This window comes from Pan troglodytes, chromosome X (assembly GCF_028858775.2).
Source record: "Pan troglodytes isolate AG18354 chromosome X, NHGRI_mPanTro3-v2.0_pri, whole genome shotgun sequence".
Lineage (NCBI taxonomy): Eukaryota > Metazoa > Chordata > Mammalia > Primates > Hominidae > Pan > Pan troglodytes.
Genome location: NC_072421.2, coordinates 150,384,691 through 150,401,175, shown reverse-complemented (window position 1 = coordinate 150,401,175; position 16,485 = coordinate 150,384,691). Strand labels below are relative to the sequence as shown.

Below are 16,485 nucleotides of genomic sequence, written 5' to 3'. Positions count from 1 at the left end.
GGGATAAAGGTAAGCAAATGCTGTCACTTCATGCATTTGTAGTGTCTTGCAGGTGACCATATGGGTCCTGGTACACCAAGATCATCCAGACTGCCCTCTGCGCATCGGGGGTGGCAAGCGTTGGTGGAGTGCTAAGTATGGGCAGAAGCCAGGGGGCAAGCACTCACTGTACCTGCTGCTGCCCAGCGGCACACCCACCTGCCTGCCCAGGGCTGCTCACCTAGAGAATGTGGAGCTCAGGGGCTGCCAGGGACTGTCTGTTCAAAGCGATCACTGATAACGGGAGAACATGAGCCCTCCTACAGAGTGCTAACAGCCTGGCTCAGGCTGGGGGGTGTGGGGAAGACAGCTGGCACTGGTGGACTCAGAGGGTGGGACAGAGTGCATCCAAAGCCGAACAGCTTCAGGGCAGGCAGATGGCCTGTGGAGAGGGACGGGCTGGGGGACCAGCTGCTTTGGGGTTGGACCTTGCTTCTCACCCCTTAGGAGTTTTCTGACAGACCTCGGGCAGGTCAGCTAACCTCTCCGAGCTGCCTCAGTTTCATCATTTGTAAAATGATAGTTAAAAAAAAATTCTACCTTTCAGGACTGCTGTGAGGATGGAATGCGCCGATGCTCCTATAAGTACCCGGCACCACCTGAAAAGGAGCCAAGCAGCAGTAGCTCTCAAGTCATCTGCTAGGAGAGGCGCGGTGGTGCTCAAACAGCGCCAAGAATGGTCTGGGGTGTGCAGCCCTGTTTCCTTCGGGGGTTGGCTCCACCTTCAGTGGGGAAAGCCCAGGGCCCCACTGCCAAATCCTAGTGGCCCTCAGGGAACAGGCGAGTGTGGCAATGTGGTAAGTTAGGCTTCCTCACGCCCTGGCCCACAGCTGCCTTGAGCTCTGCTTCCTCTTCCTCTGTGTCTTCTCGCCCTGCTCTACCCCTGAGCCCGGTGCTGCTCATGCTGCCCAGACGGTGCCACACTGCCTTCAGCCTCTCTGCCCTTGAGCCCAGTGCTGCCCTCTCGTGCCCATGAGGGGTGAGCTGTGGTGGTCTCGAGGGCCATTTGCTCCGGAGAAGGGCCCAGGGTGATGAAGCTGGCTCTCCAGGCTGGGAGCGACCCAGAGCTGCAGGGACCCCTGAGTGGCCACAGCCGAACCCTTGGGCCTCAAAATAGGGGCTGGGGGCTCAGGCTTGTGGGCATGACAGGAAGCAGGGCCCTGGTTGTGCTGGCATAGTCACAAAGCAGAAGAGCCTTTCTCTCCAGGGTCTTTCATCCCCTGGGCCCCTCCAGGGCTAGGGTCTGACCAGCTCAGCACTGCTGCCAGCTGGCAGGGCCTGTATGTGTTTCTGTGGAGATCAGGGGCACACTCAAATGGGCAGGGCAGGGGGACGAGAGCAAACCAAATTTGCCACATCAGCAAGAGCTGGCTCTTCCATAAACTGCACTGAACAAGCAGCCCAGACAGCCCGAGCCTGCTGTGTGCCAGGAATGGCACCTCATCACTGCAAATGGGAGCCCCGCGTGCCCAGCCCTGCACCAAAGCTGCCACGTTAGAGTTCTGTTGAGTGGAGCTCACTCCACAGGTGATCCTAGGGCCATACAGGCCTAACTGTCCCCATCCCAGCAACCTGTGGAGTGGCCCCATGGGCAGGGCCGTATGATTTATTTTGCGCTGGGCACCTCAAAGACATACTCCTTTCTAAGGCCTCAGGGACTGTAGCCACCAGCTTCCACATATGAGCGTGGCAAGCAGGTGACAGTCATCCACAGTTTCGGGGGTGGACTCCATCCCAGGCCCAGTACCAGGCACAAGAACTCATCAGTTACCCCTTGTCAAACCTGATGGCCACATTGCCTAGAAGTTTCCTGCCAAATCAGGACCAAATAAGCCACTTCCAAAGTCAAGACAGACACTTTTGCACATGCAGAATGACAGAGGCTGAGGGACCCATGGCAAGGGAGGGCAAGGCTGGGTGGGAACACCATCCGTCCCCTGCAGAGGGCGCCATGCTGCCTTCAGTCCCGTCTTTATAGCTGAGACTCCAGTCAGAAGACTCCGGGTTTATTGCCAGACAAAGACCAGGGCTGGTGCTTCTGCATGGGCTCCTTTCCCTCACGCCTGGCTGAGTCTCACAAGTGAAATTTCTTTTTTGATGAGACAATAAATATGAAAGAGTCAGAAAAATCTCTGCCAAAGTAGAGTCTTTCCACACGATGAAGTGTAAGGCAGTTCTTTGGGACAAGGAGCCTTTAAAGTGATGAGTGTCAGGCAGTGGGATGGGGTGGGATGGGATGGATGGGATGGATGGGATGGATGGGATGGGATAGATGGATCAGATGGGATAGATGGGATGGGTGGGATGGGATGGATGGGATGGGATGGACGGATCAGATGGGATGGATGGGATGGGATGGGATGGGATGGATGGGATGGGATGGACGGATCAGATGGGATGGATGGGATGGGATGGGATGAATGGGATGGGATGGGATGGATGGGATGGGATGGATGGATGGAATGGGATGGGATGGATGGGATGGGATGGATGGATGGAATGGGATGGGATGGATGGGATGGGATGGGATGAGATGGATGGGATGGGATGGGATGGGATGGATGTGATGGGATGGGATGGGATGGGATGGGATGGATGGGATGGGATGGGATGTAGTGGGGTGGGATGGGAGGGATGGGATGGGATGGGATGGGATGGGATGGGGCGGGGTGGGGTGGGTGGGATGGGCAAATGAGGTTGGAATCTACATCCCATCTACAGAGCTGACTTCTCCCTCCAATTTGCCCTGGTCTAGGCCACGATCCCTTGAGACCTCCTCCCTGGTCCCTGGCCTGCTGCCTTTATCTGCACCTCCTCCAGGCAACACTCATTGGTCTCTAATCCCACTTGGCCCACATCAGCCTTCAATTCTCAGTCAGCACCTGATGGTTCCACACTGTTTCTAAGACTGGGAGCAAAATCACCAGTCCCCTGAGCCAGCCTCTTTCCCCCCAATGCCGACACTGTGCTCCAAGCAGACCATGTGCCTTGGAGTCCCTGGAAGGTAGCCCTGCCAAGTGAATGCCTGTGCCTTGGCTTATGCTGGTCCGCCCACCTGAAATGCCCTTCCAACTTCCGCCGAGCTAAGCCCCGCTTCTCCCTCAGGGCCCAGCACGTCGAGGCCAGCCCTGCTCCTACTGGGTGCTCCCCTCCCCTAACTCCCACAGCCAGGCACAGACCTGCAGATCCAAGTCTTCCCAGGCAAGCCCTGCTCCTCCCCCAACCTCAGCACGGACCAAGCCCAGGCACCCTGTGACAGCCCAGCACACCCCACCAGGGAGTGATTGCCTGAAGCCACCTACCCCTGCTCGGACCCAGGTCTCCTCCCAGATCCACCATCCCCTCCCCTTGTCCAGCCCTTCACAGAGAGCAGGGCAGAGTGGCCCTCCACTCAGTGACAGCCAGGAAGACCCTTGCTACGGATGTAAGCAGCCTTGAAGGATGGAATGTGGACCCCTCCAGAGGTGGCTTCCTGGTGGCTCTTGTGGGAAGGGAAACCAGGAATCTCGACAGAATGAGTTTCTGTATGTATCAAAAGGCTTAAGGGCAGGCCCGCTGGTCCAGTAATTCCCCTCGCAGCCAAGTAGCCTGAGGAAGAAATTGCACGAGTACAACAAAGATGTATATGAAACAGGTGTCATCACAGTGTTGAGTATGGGGGTGAAAATGTGGCAATAATCTACATGCCCATCAATCATATTTAAACATATTGTAATCTATCCATTCAAGCAAATACTATGCAGCTATTACAAATCATACTGAGACATGTAGTATTTAACATGCTTTATAAACCTGTATTGTGTACAGTTTCTATACATCACTCAGTGAAAAGCAGCCCGTAAAGCAGGATGTGTATGATGGTGTCATCTAAGTCAAAATATGTTTACATAAAAATGCACAGGGGAAAAAATCTGTAAAGATATACACCAAAATATTTTGCTGCTTTGTGTATTTCTAATTTTCCTGTCATGAACGTGTATCTTCTGTGTGCTAAAGATGAGCCCGACGGTGGTTTACCCAAATGAAGTGCGAGTGGGGTATGCTTGAGCAGCCAAGGGATTAGTCTCAAGAGTTGATACCAGGGCCGGACGTGGTGGCTCATGCCTGTAATCCCAGCATTGTGGGAGGCCAAGGTGGGTGGATCACCTGAGGTCAGGAGTTCAAGACCAGCCTAGCCGACATGGGGAAACCCCATCTCTACTAAAAATACAAAAATTAACCAGGCATGGTGGCACGTGCCTGTAATACCAGCTACTTGGGAGGCTGAGGTAGGAAAATTGCTTGAACCTGGGAGGCGGAGGTTGCAGTGAGCTGAGATCGCATCACTACACTCCAGCCTGGGCAGCAGAGTGAGACTCCGTCTCAAAAAAAAAAAAAAAAAAAAAGAGTTGATGCCAGGCGAGCAGTGCCTAGGAAGGATGGGAGGTGAGGAGAATGAACAGATGCAGGGACTTCTCTTGCTTGCTCACTCCGAGGAGGAAATCCCCACAGCAGCAAGGGCAGGCCCTCAGCCTCTGGGGCCCAGCTGTGCTGTGCACTGCTTTGGGCCACGCAGTGCTGCAGCCTGGGCCTCTTCCCGGGGCCTCCTTCATCTTTTCCCACAAGCTGGGGTGGAGAAGGAAGCGGAGAGCAGGCAGGGGTGTTTCGGGCCGGATGCCAGACAGAGGTTGCTGCAGCGGCAGTGGCAGTGGCGGTGGCACCCCTGGAAGCAGGAGGCCGGCTTCTCCGTTCACACATGTACGGGGCCCAGGGAAGAGACGACGGGACAGGAGGACACATGAGGCCCACTGATGGCTCCTCTCCCACCCCACGCAATCCCGCCCTGGCTCCCCAGCCCATGGCAAGTCAGCCAGAGGCACCTCCACAGAGAGCAAAGTACTCCAGGGGGCAAGGACAACTCCCTGCTCACGAGGCTCACGTCCAGAATGTCTGAAGAGCCTGGTACAGGGACCGGTTATGGCTCAGGTGTGGACATTGGATGCCTATGTCTGCTTTCACATGGGTGGCAGCAGGGAGCGGGGGGAAAGGCCCAGTCTACCCAGGGAGAGAGCACCCACCAGAGAGGCCTGGCAGATAAACCCTCTGGCCACCATGGCTGCTGCCCCAGGGCCACCCTCAGCTCTCCGCTCTCCGGGGCAGTCATTAGCGGATGTGAACCCCATTTGGGAAGCCAGTGAAGCCTCCAGAGCCTGTGTGCAGGACTCCCGCCCTCCCCAGGGCTGCACCCGGGTCCCAGCAAAGCGGCCAGAAGACCCGGCCACTGGGACGGTGGCCTGGGCTCCGCTCTGCGATGAGAACCATGCCGTCCTCTGGGAAGCAATAACAACACTGGCTTCCCTTGCTGGAGCACCACCCCTGTGTCAGGCGGGCACCCTGCATGCACACTCCTGGGATCAGGTCTCAGAAGGCCAGCAGTACCGTGTGCAGCCCACGCACAAGAGCTGTGCCAATGCTCCTGCTTCCCCTTCAGCAGAGTCAGCCAGGAGTGGGCCCGTGTCTGGCCCTGGCCACACTCCCAGGGCTCTGAGTCCCAGCCACGCAGTGGCCCAGGTAAGCCCATGCACGACGGCCTCGAGTGCTCCTGGGGCACACCCACTGCCAGTCGCCTCTATGGCTTCCTCCAAACCGCTGGGCCCCAGCAGCAATGCTCACCCGCTGGAGGGAGGAGACACTTCAGACTCACCCAGCTGCACCGTGCCTGCCTGTGCTGCTCGGCCTGATGCAGCCACAGAGGCCTGCCACATGTGACTCCAGGACCCCACGGAGCAGGCCACCCACTCCCGCAGCCCTACACTCTCACTCTCCATCTGAGTCCAGTATGTCAAGCTCTCTCATGCCTCTGGGCTTGTGCCTGAGAAAGACTCAGAAAAAGTTCCTGAAGAAAAAGAAACTGCTGTAACTGGGGTTCCCTGCACCTTCCCATTTACCCTGCCAAGAAGATGGAGAGCAAATGTTCCTTCCTTAGCCACCTTTGAAAGTGGTGCCAGGGGCTTGCTACCTGCCCAAGTCTTCCAGTCTTCCTCTTCCTCTGCGAACTCAGGCTTCTTTCAAAGTCCATTAGCCCTGACACCCAGAGAGGCCACACAACCCAAAAGCAAACACTGTCCCTGTGGGCTGTGGCCTGTGCTTACATCTCTGCTCCTCTTCCCTAAGTGGCCTCACATGGCTGTGACATCCCACTCTCTGAGTCTAGGTCTCCTCATCTGTAAGGTGGCATCTGTGGGCCTGCTCACTGGGTCTCTTCCTGACAGGATACACCAAGCTAGAACATGTGCCTCTCTGGATCTCTCATGCCATGACACAGGTGTCTTGATAGCCTGTGTGGGCACATTTCTGGTCAGGACAGCCACTCTAGGCCTTTTCAGTACCATGGCCCTCATTTCTACCTTGATTTGGAGAAGACTTCTGGTTTTTTGGAAATCTCCATATCATCCTGCTTAGGACCTGGCCTGGGCCACCAAAGGAATGGTTGGCTTTTCTGACACCCTCTGCATGAACTGTCCCTCGTGGTGCACCCCCGAAGCCCCACAAGATGTGGCCACACTCCACAGTACCCCTCTCTGTGCTGACTCTGAGCAAAGCCCCGTACTCAGGCAACACCAGCCTGTCCCAGGGCAGTTCAGGGCCAAGTCCAACTCCTCTTGCACAGGCCAGGCCACCTCAGACACCAGGCAGATGCCCCGGCCCGCCCTTCATCCCCTTCTTTCTCCCTCTTCCTGTCTCTGGCCAAGTGGGCTGAGAGATGGCAATCTGAGGAAGTGTCCCTGGCAGGGCTGGGTGGGGGAGATGGGGACAGGCCTTCCCTGAATTCAGATGGCCTCCAAATGCCCATGGGCATGTTCCTGCTCTACCTTTCTCCCTGCCTCTGTGGCCTCTGAAGGTTGCCCAGCAACCTCGAAGGAAGGGGCCCCTGGCCCTGATTGGATAGATAGGAGCGAGGAGCCAATGAGGTGGCTGAACAGAGCCTGTTATCCCGACCACAGCAAGCCTGGTGTCATCAGCGAGTGGAGTGAGAGGGGAGCTGACGCAGGGGGCTGATGCATGCAGATTCCCGTGCGCTGGAGGAGCGGGGGCGGCAGCAGGCAATGACGCAGGTGCTGGAGCGTGAGGAGATGGACACAGACGGGAGCGGCAGGAGAAAAGACTCCCTCTCACACCACAGGACGTGCTCAGCCTCCAAGATGAGAGGACTAACTCAGAGAAAGTTTTGTAGAACGTCCCCGCTGCCTGACTCCCCGAGGGCGGCACCTCCCAGAGAAGCTGGCTCGCAGGGGATTAGGATGGCTCCCAAACTGTGCAGAAGGGAAGTAGGACGCTAGGCAGGGCCTCCTAAGCAAACTGGGAGGGCAAGGGAGCAAAACGCCTTCAGCCTTGCCTTCCCGGAGCACTGAATATCGCTGCTCATGGATGAGATGCAGCCAGAGGGCACAGGTGTCAGGGCTTGTCTCAGTGCATGTGTGCTGGGCACTGGGCGCCATGCACAAGCAGGAGCGGGTGTGCCACAGGCAGAGGTGCAAGCAGAAGGGCTTCTTTCCCAAAGGTGAATTGGGATGCTTTGCATCCAGGAGCTGAGCAGACACCCAGCTCTGCCACCCCACGTGTGCCAACCTCAGCTAGGCTCACAGGGATCACTCACAGCTCAGATCTGTGTGGACCCCTTTGGGGTGGGTCAGGAGTCAGCATAAAGAAACAGCTGGACAGGGCAAGAAGGGGGACACAGCCCAGAGTGCTGCCCCTGCAGTCAAGTACAGGGACCAAATATGGATCTGTCAAGTACAAGTGGATGAAGCCATCAAGACTTGGGCTGCCCACTGCAGAGGCTGATTGCTATGTTTTAGGAAACCTCTGGCTATGTTTCAGGAAAGCTCTGTCTGCAAGCACTTTCACGTGGCTCTGGGACAAGGAGCTTTAATGGAGGCAGAGGCCCAGAATATAGCTGGGGACCAGCACATAGGCCTGCCCCCATCACTCCAGCAGAAACATAAGTACTCCCATCTGGTCATGAGGTAAGTGGTGAAGGGATAAGTCCCTTGTCTCCCAAGAACTTGCTCCTAGAGATGGGTGGACCCAGGCAGTGCTGATCCCTCAGCTTAGATACCTGCTGGGGCTCATGCCTGCTGGAACCCTCAGAGAAGATGGCTGGTCTCTGGGAAGGAGACTCATCCCAGCTTTGCTGCCCTGGGCAAATCCTTTCTCCCCTCATGGTGTCTGGGTTCCCTACCACTCGATAAGTGTGGCAATGACCAAACCATGGAAAAACACATGTGCAAGGGTGACCCCAGCTGCTACACCTTTCCCCCCAGTCCTCCTACAAGAGCCAGAGTTGGGCTTTACAAACCCAAGGCTCCAGGCTGCCCAAGCCCCAGAGCCCAGCCAGCCCAGGTAGCTCCCCTGGAGGGGAGTCCCTGGAGGGGAGGGACTCTGGAGGGGAGTCCCTGGAGGGGAGGGGAGTCCCCTGGAGGGGAGTCCCTCCACCCCTCCATTCTGGTCCAACTCAACCTGGGGACCACCAGCACCAGCACCAAGGGGTGAGAGGGAGGCAGTTCCCTCCCAGGCTGTGACCCCGCCCCCCCCAAGCCTGTCTGACAGCTTCATTTGCTGGAGGACTTGCCTTGGTAAAATAGGGGTGGAGGTCAAATTCTGCATAGGGTGGGGGTGTCGAGGCTCCTGTCCATTTCTCACTGTAAATGTTCCATTTGGGCAAAGAGCCTCCACTGGACCTAGTGTCAGGAAAAAGACTCAAAGAAAAGGCCCCATGTCTTAGGTCCTCTTTTGCTGTCTTTCAAGCAAATGCCTGTGAGCTCTGAGTAAGGGCCCTCCCACGAAAGACCCTTCACAATCCCCTCGCAGTGTCATGAGCTGCCCCAGGAACAGGACGGTCTGGGTGACCAGGAGAAGGGCGACACTGAGATAGTCAGAGCTGGCTTGCTGGGGAATGCAGCCTGCTAAACAAGGGGCAGCAGGTGGCTTCTCCCAGCCCATTCTCCTTCCTTAGAGAGCTTCCCTCTCTGTGGCCAGACTGCAGCCCTGAGCCAGATGGGGCAGCAGAAACAGATGCTGAGAGGGTAGTAGGGGCACGACATGTTCAGAAGGCCCCGGCGCAGAGCCAGCCATGCCTTATCATCTGTCATGTCATGAGACGGGCACAGTGGTGCCGTCAGAGATGTGGAGGGCTTGGTCAAGGCCACAAAGCCACACATCCATGCTGGCTCTTCCAACTCTGGAGCAAAGGAAGGAGTACTGACGAGGAGTCCAAGGACCTGGGTTTTAGTCACTGGACGCGTCACTCACCCTCCCTGACCTTCACTTCTAAACTTTGAGGTAAAAGAGAATGCTCTGTGCCCATGGGAGGGGGAATGGGCTTAAGGAAGCCCCATTCTCAAAATGCTCCCTGGCCCCTGCACCTGGTCGTGTGAGGAAGGTGTAGGCTTCAGTGCAGCCCCTCCGGTCATCACCAAGGCCACAGGACCCCAAGCAATGATACTTCCCAGGGATGGGGCTAAGGTCAAAAGCCTAGCGCAGTGGGGAGAGCCTTGGCTGTGGCACAGACTCCGCCTGGAGGCTGCCATGGGAAGTGCAAGGACAAGCCTGAGGAATTATAAAGTCAGGAAGCACGACCTCCACCCCCGCTCAGATGCCCTCATCCCGTCCTTTCTCAAGGCACGCACTTGGCTGACTCAGTTTGGACCCAGGCTGATTTAAGCCGGTGCGGGTGCTGATTTTCTGGACCAAAAGGGTTGGAACGATGAAACGTTCCATTTGATGAAGCAGCCTCCTGTGGCCAGGTCTGGTGAATCAGGACATTCTGATTCCCAGTCTCCTGCACTGGAGTCTCAGCAGCTGGCAAGGCAACAGTCAGCAGACAGGTTGCTTTCCTCTGGGAAGGGGATGGAGCAGGCACCGCCACAGGCACCGCTGCAGCGGCTGTAGCTGCTGTTCCAGGAGTTGCTGAGATCCAGGGGGATGGGGCACTTCAAAGGTGATTTAGGGACCGTGGGCAGGGCTGAGCAGCTGGATCCCGTCTGAGCCTCCTAGTCTGCTGCTCAGCGTGCAGCTCCCAGGAGGCCTAGGCTGGGCCCCTCTTGCCAGAGCCAGAGTGCACGACCTGCCTGGGATGCTCCAGTCCCAGGGGCTCTCGCCTGGAGGCCAACAGGGTGGCAGGAAAAAGGCGCAGCAAGTGGAAAAAAAAGAGCTGAAAAAGACTTGAGTTGCAGAGGGGAAAATATAGTATGGAAAAAGAACGCATGGGGGGGGTGGTATTTGTAAATGTGCTTTACAGGTAAATGACTTCTGCATGAAAGTCTGGAATTTCACCTCTCCCCATCCCACCCCTAACACCCCAGCATCTAGACTTCTCGGCGTCTGCACTGGAGGGGCCCTGGGAGGCAGACTTTTAAGGCAGGCCAGCTCCTTCCCAAGGTGGTGGGGCGCTGGGGGTGAGGAGGAGGGGAGAAGGCAGCTGGGCCACCCACCGCTCCTTGGGGCCTCGGGATTCCTCCTGGCTTTCATGCGCCCATTTTCTCGTTCTCAGAGAGCCAGATACAAGCGACCATTCAGGGAACTGGGCCATTTCAGGGCTGGCTTGGCTTCAAGGGCCCTTGGAGATGTCTCTGTGGAGAACAGAGGGCTGGGCAGTGACCCTCTTGTAGGGCCCTGGCTGCTTCTGTACCCCTCATCCTGCAGTTGTCTCTGCAGCCAGGGAACCAATGTGGTCTTCAGCCAATCCCAGTCATGCAGAGATGCTAGTCCCATTTGCAGACAAGGCAGCCAGTGAGATCAGAGGAGGCTCAGAGGTCATGGAGCCCACACTCCAATCTCCACAGCACCTCTCCCTCTCCCCCTACTTTCTTTCTTTTTTTTCCTTTTCTTTTTTTTTTTTTTTTTTTTTTTTGAGACGAGTCTCGCTCTGTCACCCAGGCTGGAGTGCAGTGGCATAGTCTTGGCTCACTGCAACCTCCACCTCCCAGGTTCAAGCAATTCTCCTGCCTCAGCCTCCCTAGTGGCCGGGATTACAGACGCCTGCCACCACACCTGGCTAATTTTTGTATTTTTGATAGAGACGGGGTTTCACCATGTTGGCCAGGCTGGTCTCGAACTCCTGACGTCAAGTGATCCACCCACCTCAGCCTCCCAAAGTGCTGGGATTACAGGCGTGAGCCACCGCACTCGGCCACTTTCTTTTACCCTCTTTCGCTCTCCCCTAGGAACACCCCCACCTACACACACACCATTGCTGCCATCCATTCAGTCTTTGCCAGAGCAGGTCAGTGACAGGAAGTCACTCCTTCTTGCCCTTGACTAACATCAGCCAAAGCTAATTCCTTCTGTCCTAGATGCAGGTGATCACTAGTTAGGAGCAAAAGGAACAGAAAGAGCCCGCTGCCTCCCCACTTCCCCCAAAGCTCTGACTCCCTATCCTCCTTCTCCCCTCCCACAACCCTCTTTCTCATCTTTCTGCCCACTCTAGACCCAGAGTCCCCTCAACCCCACCCTTACCTCTAACACTGCCCCTATTTTTGGATAAGAATAAGGAAGTCCAGAGAGAAGAAAGCACTTGCCCAGGATCACATTGCCATGTATGCAACAAGCATTTTCAGAGCGCTAACCGCCAGGCTGGGTGCTGGGGGGATCGGCCTAGCGGAATGTTGCCAGAGCACTGCATTTCCCAAGGAGGTGCCTAGGCTCAGGCCCAAAGGAATGAAAGCATGAGTAAGGGATCGCTGGCACAAGTGGTGAAGCAAGTCCTGGTTTGGGGTTTTGGGTTTTATTTTTATTTTTATTTTTATTTCAGTTTAAAGCAGGCACTGCCTGATGTAAGCATTTTCACCAGGGATGCCGGTTCTTGTGATTAAAATCCTTGTGCTTGCTCTCTCCATAGCGACTCTTCGCCACATCAAGCTCTCTGGGAAACTGACCTAGTCATCACAAAGTGGCGTGCTGAGCCAAAGATCACAGGGACTAGACCAAGGGGCCCGGACTGGGTGTCCGAGCTGGGCCTACAGATGGGGCCAAGGCCAGGGACCACCGCCAGCAGCCACCAGCAGCCTAGGGCTTGCCCACTGGCCCCAGAGGCTATGTCTCCTCTCTGACCCAGGGCGTGGCTTCAGAGCTCTGCCGCCATCTCAGCAGCAGCAGCCCCAAGGGCAGCTCTGCGGGAAGAGGGATGGCTCAGCGGGCGTTAATGAGTGGGTGAGGAATTGCTCTCTTGGCTGGCCTGGACCCACCTCCCTGCTCCAGGCAGGCACCCTCCCAGTTCCTAGCTCCCTTTTGAGACGAGAAATGAGCACACTCCCAACAGGAAAAGCCTAGACCGTGTTTCTGAAAGTGGCCTCTGGGACCCTTCGGCAGTCAAATTCCCTGGGAGACACGCTTAAGCTGCAGATTCCTTCCTGCATTCCACCTCCGACATTGAGAGTGATACCCACAGGGCCTCTTGTCTTTTCCTTTTCCAGTCTCTTCTCCACTCAGACCTGTCCCTCCCACTTTGCTGTCAGTTCTCAGTCATTTCTGTGCCCCAGCGCCCAACACAGAAAGTGATCAAGAAAACACCTGCCAAATGCATCAATATGTGTCCCTGAGAGAAGTTAATCTGGCTCAGTTTCTAATCAATGGCACTTGAGCAAGTCCCTCTCTGTGCCTCAGTTTCCCTTTGGAAAAATTAACTGACAACAGCCCTGCCCACCCTCTGACCCATCCAAAGGCTACAAGTGAAGAAAGCTAATGAGAAATGTGGCAAAATGTTAATAGCGGGAATTCAGATAAGGCTTCAGGAGTTCTCTGCACGATTCGTACAACTTTTCTATGAGTTTTAAATCAATTCAAGGTAAAAAAAAAAATTAAAGATAAAAAGTAACAACAGTGCTGGCATGGTGGCACTCGCCTGTAGTGCCAGCTACTCGGGAGGCTGAAGCACGAGGATCGCTTGAGCCCAGGAGTTGGAGGCTGCGGTGTGCTATGATCATGCCTGTGACTAGCCACTGTACACCAGCCTGGGTGACAAGGCGGGACCCCAGCTCTAACAAAAAAAAAAAAGTGAAAACAAAAAAGAAAGCGAGTCAGACTTTAGTAGGCATGAGAAATCACCCTAAGAATTAAGTGTGTTCTTTAGTGAGTCACTTTAAATGTGGGTAGATACTGTTTGCATCATCAGCAGTAATTTCTAAACTGTTTTCCTCAGGTAGGGGCCCACATCCCAGTCAGCATCTCTCTCTCCACCTAGTCCCACTTCACTCCTTGCCACCACAGCCCTGAAGGAGGGCACCATAGTCCTGGCTCAGCTACCTTCCGTGACAGAGCACCTCTGTGCCAGGAACCCAGCACTTGCAGGCACCCAGTGCAGCAGGTGCTCCTGGCTTTAGCCACCCTTCAGTACTGGTGAGAAAACAGAGGCCTCAAGGGGTTGCATGAAGGGCCAAACTTTGCACAACTGGATGGTGGCTGAGCTGGGGTTTGAACCCAGGCTGACCACTAGGCTATGAAGGTGCCACCCTCACCTGCCACACACCTGACCAGGTGTGGGACAGTTCAACCCCTCCTCCTCTTCCTGGTCTTTGGAAGCAATGATGGCAACCTCTCCTGAGCATCTCTCAGGGACTGGTCCCCTGATGGCACTGCCCTTGTCTTGGCATCAGCCGGCTCACTATGGGCACAGTGGTAACGAATGCAAAGTCCCTGGACTGACCCTAAACATGAGAGCCCAAAGGCCCGGACTGCAAGGGGTTGCCGCTCAGGGCTCCAGAGCACTGGAAAGCAGCTCTCCTCTCTGGCACTGGTCCTGTCCCATGCCGCCAGGGACCGGCAGTGGGGGCAGCCTCAGGGCTCAGCAACAGAAGGAAAGCTTGTGTTACATGTGACCTGGCACCTTATGAGTTGTGGCTTGAAGCAAAACCCACACCAAAGGGGGCAGTCACCTGTGGAAGCTTGAGTAGGGAAGGAGGAAGGCAGGCTTCTGGCTTCCAGAATGCACCGAGCCAGAACTGGGGGAGTTTGCTTGGCATGCAACTGAAGACAGTTCAGGGAACAAGTGCCGATGCCTATCATGGCCAGGTCCTGGGCCCAGTGCTAGGGACCCAGAGTCCCTGCCCTGCCAGATCTCAGGAGGCCTTGGGGACACTGGGCAGGAAGACAAGGAGCACAAGTCAGGCTAAGGGAGGCTGAGCTGAGGCGCTGGCTGCCCCTGGCATCACTGGCCTCACGTGGGAAAGGCTTTTTCTGGAGTCTGGACTCGAGCTGAGCAGGAAGTGAGGTGGACAAGCACTGCTGCCATTTGGATTCAGATGGCAACTTCTTACTGACAGATGGCCTCTCTGTCACTCCTCAGGGCAAGGCATGGAGCTGATTTCTCTGTGGGCCCCCATATGCAGGAGCTCAGCAAGAAGTGGTTTATGATCTTTCAGGAGTAACGGGGAGGTTAGACTCCAGCAGCTCCAAAGGACGTGCGGGCCTTGACCTGGTGGCTGCCGAGCTCCTCCTCCTGCTTCCAAGCCCTTCTCCTCCAGGAAGCCTTCCCTGATCTTCCCAGCCAGGGGTGCCTCGCTGCTCCAGGACTGAGGAACCCCTAATGTTTTCATGCTACTCGGAGCTGCAACATCCTAAGTGGTCCTGGGCCACCTCTGTTGCTTGAGTCATGAGTGTCCAGAGGATGGAAATGAACAGATCTTGAGCACCTGCTGCGTATCTGGCCCTGCACTGAGTGCCTTCCATCAGCTCCACACGGCTGAATGCACAGCATCCAGCCAGGGGCTGGGAATTGCTGGAAGGAGGGGCAGGTGAGAGGGATCTGTTCCTTCCCATCCTGAAGTGGCCTGGGAGCGATGAGGGGAACAGTGGAGGCACCAAGGCCTGCCAGAAGGCTGGCCCCTCATCTGTGCATCTGTGTCTTGGCCACTTGCTGGCCTCTGAGCTGCTCCTTGTTTTTCAGATGAGGAGCGGAGGCCCTGGGAAGGCAGGACCTCTGCAGCTCTGTTCAGGCCTATCAACCTGTGCACCCCTGCCTCCCGCCCCCAGCCAGGTACGACAGCCAGAAGTCTGAAGGGCCATGAGACCAAGGCAGGACTTAGTCCAGGTACTGAAGCCTCAAGCACTGCTGGACGGGGTGTGAGAGGTCCTCTCTCGGGGCTCACAGCTTTGGGGCCTTCCATGATGCCAAGGCTTCGTGCCGACGGCTCAGCAAGAACACAACTCCTACCATGCCTCAGATGTCCCAAAGCCGGGACACACCCACCACCTACCTTATCTGAGTCCCCAGCAGCCCTGGGTGGGAGGCAGCTTGACGTGTCACCCCCTTAAACCGACAGAGTACCCAGGTGTCCCCAGCTCAGAAGTGGCAGATCAGGCAGGAGCACCTGAGCTTTCGGCCTTTTTGTAAGGCAAGGTATCCCTCTGCCTTTCCAAAGAGGGCAGACTCTTGGCTCCCTCTGCCCCCATCAAAACAATCCAGCCACAGAGCTGGTGCAGTGCCGATCCTGTCGATAACACCCAGTGACACCTGATTCGGCGCCTTCTGTCTGAGTGTGAGCAGCCACCATCCTCATGGCCCTCCCCAAGATTGCCCTGTACCCAGCACATGCACCTCACAGGCCCCAGGGCGATTGAGGGGATCCTCTGGGTGAGCCAGCCTCTGGGTCTCAGTTTCCTCATCTATAAAATGGGCACAGGGGGACGGAGGGATATGAGATTCCCTGATTCTTAAAGGCCTGCAGTCAACTCTCAGAGCATCCTGGCCCCTCGCCGTTTACTAACAATTAAACCGTGTCTTTCCTAAAGGGCAAGACAGAGGGATCAGGCTGGCAAGGGGGACACTTGCCTCAGTAGGGGACGCTGGCCTCCTCTGCCTGTCAGTCTTTTCACTCACAGCGAAAACCAGAAATCCACTGACTCCCGGGGGGAACCCGAAGAGAGATGCTTGGAGCTGGTAAGGGTTATGGATGGGGAAACTGAGGCCGTGACTTGTCCCCAGCTGGGCACGGACTGGGTGCCCCCCACTGCCTCCAAGCAGGGCCGCGTCCAATGGCGACTCGACAGCCCTACCTGGCACCGGTGCCCGGCTCGTGGGGCGGGTGGAGGGTCGGGCAGTCGCAGGGCGCGGGCTCCCTCGGGTGGACGGCGCCCGGCCGGGCCGGGCCGGGGAGGCAGGCGCGGGGCGCGGGGCGCGGTGCACAGCGGGGAGCGCGCAGGGAGGCGAGGAGGCGCGGACTGGGCTCCGCCCGCAGGAGAACAAACAGGTTTTCTCCGGCCGCCCGGAGCCTCGCCCCTCGCCCCTCCCCTCGGCCGGCCCCTTCCTCTGCCCCTCCTGGGGTAGGTAGAGGCGCCTGGCACATTCCGCACATTCTCCCGCCAGCGTCCTCCGCCCGCCCGCCCCTTCTCGGCCCCGCCCCGCGGGGCTGCTGGAGAAATCAAGTCTGGGGCTCCCCTTGTCGAGCACGGGGCGAGCTCCAGAAGGCTCTG

The 16,485-nt window shown here is 56.7% G+C and overlaps 1 protein-coding gene across 10 annotated transcripts in view; it reads right to left on the bottom strand.

Annotated features, from left to right (window-relative positions):
• ZNF185 (zinc finger protein 185 with LIM domain) overlaps positions 1–16,235 on the bottom strand; it is a 75,530-nt gene extending 59,295 nt beyond the window's left edge. For 9 of the 10 annotated variants that reach the window (XM_063804736.1, XM_016944482.2, XM_016944478.2 and 6 more), the window contains exon 1: positions 16,069–16,199. The gene's annotated coding sequence lies outside the window, so the exon portion shown is untranslated. Of the gene's footprint in view, positions 1–16,068 lie in introns of all 10 variants that reach the window. The other variant, XM_016944473.2, reaches the window with a different exon arrangement.
• Between the last annotated feature and the right edge of the window lie 250 nt (positions 16,236–16,485).